The sequence below is a fragment of the Osmerus mordax genome, chromosome 1, assembly GCF_038355195.1.
Source record: "Osmerus mordax isolate fOsmMor3 chromosome 1, fOsmMor3.pri, whole genome shotgun sequence".
Taxonomy (NCBI): domain Eukaryota; kingdom Metazoa; phylum Chordata; class Actinopteri; order Osmeriformes; family Osmeridae; genus Osmerus; species Osmerus mordax.
The window spans coordinates 3,564,418-3,572,409 of record NC_090050.1 but is presented as its reverse complement, the minus strand read 5'-3'; positions in this window follow the sequence as shown (position 1 = coordinate 3,572,409).

The following is a 7,992-nucleotide window of genomic DNA, read 5'->3' as shown; positions in this document are numbered from 1 at the left end:
GTTGATTGTAAGGCCAATGGACGTTTCACCTACATGTACACATCTATTTATGCCAAAGGTGGCCAGAGCCCTTTGCTATGAGAACTGAAGAAATGTATTGTAAACTTTTTTCACTTTCGTGAACAGGAAATTCCAGTGCCAAGGCCATTTCAATCAGGAGAGACCTTGGATGAGTGAAAGATGTTTATTACAGACTAATAAATGTACTATGGTGTTTGGAGCTTGAACCCCACGGGGAATTATATAGATCAAAGGGCGCCTGTCCAACGCCCGAAGAAGAATCCCCCACGGAGTCCAGACACTGGTGGCGGTGGCGGCAGCCGACGACCAATCGAGCCGAAGACTGAGACGGAACCGGGCGGCGACGGGGTGGTGGAGGGTCGCGCACTTGATAGCATGGACAAACTACACAGGGAGAGAATCATATTTAAAGGCACGGATCATGTGACACCATTAATTGATAGCGGGAGCGCTAATCGACCTGAACCCTAGTGACCGCCCGACCAGGGAACGGGGGAAGGTAGGGCGTTCTTAGCGGGGGGAGTGAGTAGTGTACACTACGATTAAGCCCGAGTGCAGAGATCGGTCTTGCCTGACTGAACTTGCGCAAGCTTCATTTCAATCAGGAGAGACCTTGGATGAGTGAAAGATGTTTATTACAGACTAATAAATGTACTATGGTGTTTGGAGCTTGAACAGTACTGTAAGTCGCTCTGGATAAGAGTGTCTGCTAAATGTAAATGTTTTGTGTAAATAGCCTATTGTGGGGATGTTACGTAGTTTGAGTGGGACAGCTTTTTTAAATAACTGAGGATGCGGCCATACATTTTATTTTTAATAGATTTACCGTTTTCAAAAAGGACATTTTCCACCCATGTATAAAAACAAAACTACGCCCCTGCTGTGGTGGTTAACACTATAGCATCGTTTTACCTGGTTGTAGCCTGCATGTGCACGTAATAATTCATTAAATTCGGTAGAAAACTGGTGGTACTTAACTATAAAATTTACAGCACAGACAAAACAGAAAATACCCTCTACCACACTCATTCAGGAATGTTATTAAACTAAAGCAGAGTAGAATACCGTGTATGAAATGTGTGAGACATGACAAGGAAACATTAACTTTAGAATTATTTTCAGACTTGGTTTCAAGAATACAACTGACAATTAGATAACAATCGTTGTCAAAACAAACAAAGCACTTGAAATGATCCTCAACCAGAAAGATTATTCTCAAGTTTCATGTTCCTGCAAACTTCAGTGACATGGCATGTTCATGAAAATTCTTCTGTGACAAAGAACCCGAAGTTATGTGAGTCATGATGAGTCTTATGTAAAGTGATGAGACTGAAACTGAGGAATCCATAGGCCTTTCTCAATCTGCGTTCTTGTCTGTACTTGTGTTCTTTTGGACTTGTGAAACGTCATCAATCGCAGAACAAATACTCTTCCAATTCAAAGTCTGCATTTAGACGACAAGTTTAAATTATATTCAGCAATTTATTTCTACCTAGGCTACTTCTTGCACATATTCAAGACATGCTATTCAAGTCATGCATAACTGCTGATTTGTAACTTGCATTGCTCATGCCTAGAAGCTGAGAAAAAAAACTAATTAATCTTACAGCTACTTTTTTATCAGGTTTTTATATTAATACATTTGTATTCATTTTGTATTCAAGTTTAAAGCCAATATATTAAGGATAGAACTGTCATAAAAGTTTTTCCCTTCTACAGTAGTGATATTTTCAAGCATTTAGCCCACTCATATTGCATTCATTCATTAGATCCATCTCATTCTAATTATTATGTCTAGGAAAATCTATTATGCATTGCACATTGAATCTTTTTTCGTACTGTAGCTGTAACCTTAATTACTGCCAAAACATTTTGAAGCCCTATACTCTTATACTAATAATTATCAATTGGAGTATTAATGGAAAAAACGAAAAAGCTACTTGAGAAAGAAGCAGACAGAAGGGTTGCATTGTGTATTTGAAGGTTATACTGTCAAACTGACTGAAGAACGAAATAAGGACGTGAAAAAATGAAGATAGCGTGGCTCATTGGCTGGTCAATTCCCATGATGCAAGGCGGTAAATAATGTAAAGATTTGCAGATAAATTTGCCGTTTGTTCGAAATACAAATGTAACTTCATGAATTTCGTTTTTTTAATGTGTCTGCTTAGAATGTAGTGTTTTGTTGCGTGGTAATTGTCATTGTTGTGCCGGTTTACCATTGTAACCATGACTTAAATGAGTGTTACGTTTCATAAAAGGAGCTGGATTATTTCAACATGAGTGTGTATGCAATAATTAACTTTCGTACAGCTAAGGATCTGCGGTGTCATTTGGCGAAGGCCCTTGTTCTCTTAGTGACACAAGTTCAGCGACGCGTGAAGGGCCCCTTAACATTTAAATATATTAGTAAATTGGAGTAAATTGACATATTAAGTATACTTCTTGACATACTTACATTGATTGAAAGTGTACATTCAAAGTATTGAAGAGTATACTTTGAGGTACTTTAGGAAGTATACTTCATGAACTGAAAGTGCACTACACAGGTTACTTTAGAGTATTCCAAAGTATACTTTGAAGTACTTTAGGAAATATACTTTATGAACTGAAAGTGCACTACACAGGCTGCTTTACAGTATTCAAAAGTAAACCTCAAATACACTATAAGTTTACTTTAAAGTATACTAAATGACCTAAAAAGTGGGCCAATTCTGTTTACTTAGTACAAAAATAGTATATAAATAAGTACACTGCTAGTACACTGCTAGTATACTCTTAAGTACCATGATAATAGTATACTTTTTATACTAAGTATACTTACAAAATAAACTTGAAGTATACTTCTTTTTTGTAAGGGTTGGTAGCGATTGCGTTGGTTGAATTCGATTTAACGTTCCGTTGTATGGTTTAGGCTGAAATGAATTATTTTCATGACAGATTGACGTTTGGGCTGAGGCAATGAAGTTCAGGTTAGTAGTCAGATAGTTTAACATAGTGGTTCCCAAAGTGGGAGCCATTGCATTTAAAGCTAGCCTACACAGGCACAAACGTGTGCCGTAATTCGCGAGTGCAGAATTCCGACGACTATTCTTTCAAAATATTTAACCTATTGTTTTTGTTAGTAATCCTATTATTATTATTTTTCCTCTTCTCCGCTAAATGGCTCAATAGCTCAAAAAGTCCTTGACCTGATTTTTTCAAATTTGGCCCAATGATACAATAGACGGCTAGTGGCCCATGTACGCCCATAGGTGGTTCTATAAGCCACGCCCAAAGTCTACGTGATTTCGTCAGCGCCCCATTACTCCAAAATGCCTGAACATTGGTATACTTGCCTTATTTCTCATGGTGAACAAAAAAGCCTCAAGGACCCATAAGGTCCGTCATGACAGATTTGGCTGTACTGCCCAAATTTGGTACAACCTTCAAAACCCTTCTCTTCATGAACCATAGATCCAATCGACTTGAAATTTGTTACAGATGTGTAGAATACATGTTTTTATATAGGGTGACGTGGAATAAGAAATGCAATACAAGATGGCTGAAAGGGGTGTATTTATGTAAATGTACACATTGCCTCAATATCTTTGTGTCAATAAATCCAATATAATTTTGACTGATGGTTTTTCAAACCTTTGTGCCTTCAAGATGACATCGAGTAATAGTCTCTGGTCCACTACCTGTTAGGGGGACTGACGAGATCTACAGCAGACTTGTCTCTCTTAACCGCTGGTTGGCTCGCTTCTGTTCAGAACAGGTTTTAGGATTTGTAGATAACTGGTCTAGTTTCTGGGCCAAACCTGGCTTGTTGAAAAGTGACGGGCTCCATCCGAGCTGGAGAGGTGCTTTTCTATTGTCTAGGAATATTGAAGCTATTTTAGAGCAGGCCTGACACTCACTAGAACAAGCCGGGCCACAGTCTCTTAGAGAGTCTGATAGGTTTGTTGATGGGTATGTTGTGAGCTGTTGGGGCCCGATAGCCTAGCTTGTAGTGTTGTCAGTGAGGTTGCTGATGTCGTTTTTCCCATTTAGACAGTGTCGGTCCCCCGCCCTTTCTCTAAATTTCAGCCTTCAAGTATTAGGAATTATACCAATTTAATATGTATTCAGCCTTGCTCCCCCGTTGATCTTCCTACTAAGTTTTCTGATGACAGTGCCACCTTCTCAGAAGAATTATCTACGTCTAAAGCTGCCAAAAACCCATACTGGAATGTTGGGCTCCTAAACATCAGATCTCTATCCACAAAGGCCGTTTTGATTAATGATCTAATGTCTGAATGCAGCCTGGACTTGATTGGACTCACCGAAACCTGGTTAAAACCTGATGAATATTCCCCCCTGAATGAAGCATCGCCTCCGGATTTTGCGTACTCACACATCCCTCGTGTATCAAAGAAAGGCGGTGGTGTTGCTATGATATATAAAGCTAGCTTCAACCTCAGCCTAAAATCTGTAAATACCTTTAAATCATTTGACATAATTTGCATGAAACCACCAACTACTTTAAAAAGGAAAAATGCTACTACTCCTGCCCCCCCCTCCCTCATTTTGTATAGTTACTCTATACCGGGCCCCTGGCCCGGTATAGAGTAACTATACAAACTATATTAACTATATTCCCTCTTCCTAGTAACTATATTCCCTCTTCCTGGAGGTATTTGCAGATTTTAGTGCTGATCTTGTGACATATACTGATAACATCTTAATTATCGGTGATTTTAACATTCATGTGGATGACCCAAAAGATCCTTTAAGTAAGGCCTTTACTGCTCTAATGTATTCCACAGGTCTCACTCAGGTGGTTTCCAAACCTACCCATCTTCAATCGCATACATTGGATTTAGTTCTCACGTGGGGAATCAAGATTAGTGACGTCATTGTCCACCCCCACAATCCTATATTATCAGACCATTGCCTGGTCACCTTCAAAATGGACCTCTGCCAGAGCCTTGGAGGCACTCAGAATATTTCTACTAGCCGCTGCATAACCCCAAACACAGCTCTGGAACTGGCTAATATTCTACCCGCTGCACTAGAAGCACTTGACGTCCCAAATTAATCATTAAATACTAAAACGAGGGATCTGAATTTGGTTCTTCAGCTATCCCTAGACTCTGTTGCCCCTCTCAAACCAAGGAAAAGAAAGAACAAGAAACTGGCTCCATGGTATTCAGAGGAAACCCGCACTCTCAAGAGGTCCACTAGAAAACTAGAACATAAGTGGCGTACCACTAAATTGGAGGTTTTACGCCTGGCCTGGAAGGACAGCCTAATGGAGTACAAGCAAGTCCTCATCAGGTCCAGATCAGAATATTTCTCTAGGTTGATTAGTAAGAACAAACACAACAATAAGTTCCTATTTGATACTGTTGCAAAACTCACTAAGAAAAGTACACTCTGTGTTAGTTCAGATCTCTCTCCCAATGATTTCTTAGATTTCTTTGACCAAAAAATCTATGCAATAAGGGACAAACTACAGACTAGTCCTGGAGGAGTGGCCGTCAACACTGAACTTTCCCCTATACCAAGCATGCTGCATATTGAGGCTCTCACTCACTTTAACCCTATTTCTATGGAAGCGTTCATCGAGCTGATAGACTCCTCAAAACCCACTAGCTGCCTTCTCGATCCCCTCCCTGCCAAACTCTGTAGGGAACTTCTCCCTATTATTGGACCACCCATGCTTAGTATTATTAATGAATCTATTGTAATTGGCCAAGTCCCCAACGATTTCAAACAAGCTATTATTAAGCCCCTTCTTAAAAAAACAAACCTGGATCCAGGTTGTCTTAACAACTACAGGCCAATTTCAAATTTGCCATTTCTCTCAATTTTTTTTGAAAAGGCTGTGGCACAACAGCTCACTGAGCACCTCTCCTCAAATCAGCTTTATGAAACTCTCCAGTCTGGATTTCGTCTCCACCACAGCACTAAAACTGCATTAGCCAAGGTAGTCAATGATCTACTGTTGGCCTCTGACGCGGGTTCTATCTCTGTCCTGGTTCTTCTAGACCTTCTAGAAGTGCAGCTTTTGACACGGTGGATCATGAGATTCTCTTGGAAGGTATGGAGAACTATGTTGGGATTTCTGGTACGTCACTTCAGTGGTTTAGATCGTATCTATCTGATAGATCACAATATGTCCACTATGATGGCTGCTCATCCAGGAGCTCCACTGTAAAATAGGGAGTACCACAGGGTTCAGTTCTAGGCCCTCTGTTATTTTCACTCTATATGCTGCCTTTAGGAAACATAATTAGAAGCTCTGGGGTAAATGTTCACTGTTATGCAGATGATACTCAGCTATATATGTCTATAAAGTCTGGAGAATTTCCACATGCTATGGAAAAATGTGTTTCTAGGTTGAGAGCTTGGATGACTGCAAATTTCCTTCTTCTAAATTCGGATAAAACCGAGGTTCAAATTTTCGGTCCTAAAAAACATATAAATAATTTTTCCAATCTGACCTTAGACCTAGACGGCGTCAAAGTCTCTCAAAGCCAGCTGGTAAAATATTTAGGAGTCACAATGGACCCAGACCTTTCGTTTGAGTACCATATTAAGCAAATTACCAGAACTGCATTTTTCCATCTACGTAATATTGCCAAAATACGAAAATTTCTCTCAAAGGATGATGCTGAAAAACTAATACATGCATTTGTTACGTCCCGATTGGACTATTGCAATGTGTTGTTCTCTGGCCTCCCAATTACCCACCTAAAAAATTTACAGCGGGTGCAAAATGCTGCTGCTAGACTATTGACCAGAACAAGAAAGTTTGATCACATAACATCTACTCTTGTCTCTCTACACTGGCTCCCTATCCAAGCCAGAGCTGACTTCAAAGTTCTACTACTAACCTACAAATCTCTGCATGGATTGGCACCACTGTACCTCTCCGGTCTCCTTGCACCCTATTGCCCCGCAAGGACACTTAGATCTCAAGATGCCGGCTATCTGGTGGTTCCCAAAATTAAGAAGAAACAGCTGGAGGTAGGGCGTTCTCATATAGAGCACCTCTTCTCTGGAACAAATTACCTGTCTCAATTAAGGAGTCTGATACTGTTTCGACATTTAAAATTAGGTTAAAAACGTTATTGTTTAGTCAATTCTACGACTGTTAAAGGTAAGTATGTTACTAGTTGGAGGCAACGGGGGACGGGTTGTTTCCATCCTTATTCTATAAGTATAACTTATTTTAGAGTTCTTTCCCCTGGAACAGATTTCATGTTCCAACCGAGGGGGACTGTCGCTGTCTTGGTGTGTGGGGCTGCATCAAATACCCCTTTTTTGCTCTGTTAAATTGTTGCACCAGTCCACACTTGACTGGTGCAACAATTCTCCTGGCATTCTCTAATCCCTGCTCTCCTCTCTCTGTCCCCCCTCCCACACACATCCCTTGTGGTGTGGGGGGTTTGAGTTGTCAGCACCTGCCTGGTCGTCGGTCGGCCAACGCTGGACCTGGTCGCGAGTCCTTGTCTTCCTTGAGGGTTTAGGTTGGTTGCGGGGCAGTTCTATGTGCGTATGTGAAGCCCTCTGTGACATGCTTGCGTGTAAAAAGGGCTATACAAATAAATTTGATTTGATTCTCAAGTACCATACATGACCCAGATATTTAAGGATTTTGCGTTTTTAGTACAATTGTCATTGTCATTTAATTTCACATACACACCATTATACTGAACTTATACAACATATACTGCCCTGAATTTCCTCATTAGGACACACTGTGGCTAGTGTATGAGTATGTGTGTTGTTGCAAACTTTCAGGAGGCTCATGCAAATCTTATTTTTCATTTTATACAAAGCGACTACCGGGGGTGTGCGACTCAAACCTACGATACAATATTCAGACATTTCAGGATAAAACTATGTAGAATGTAATACACAAAGCACATCTAAGCACACATAATGCCTTATCACAGTAAGGAAATCAATATTGTGGTTATGGACACAGCTATAATGAGG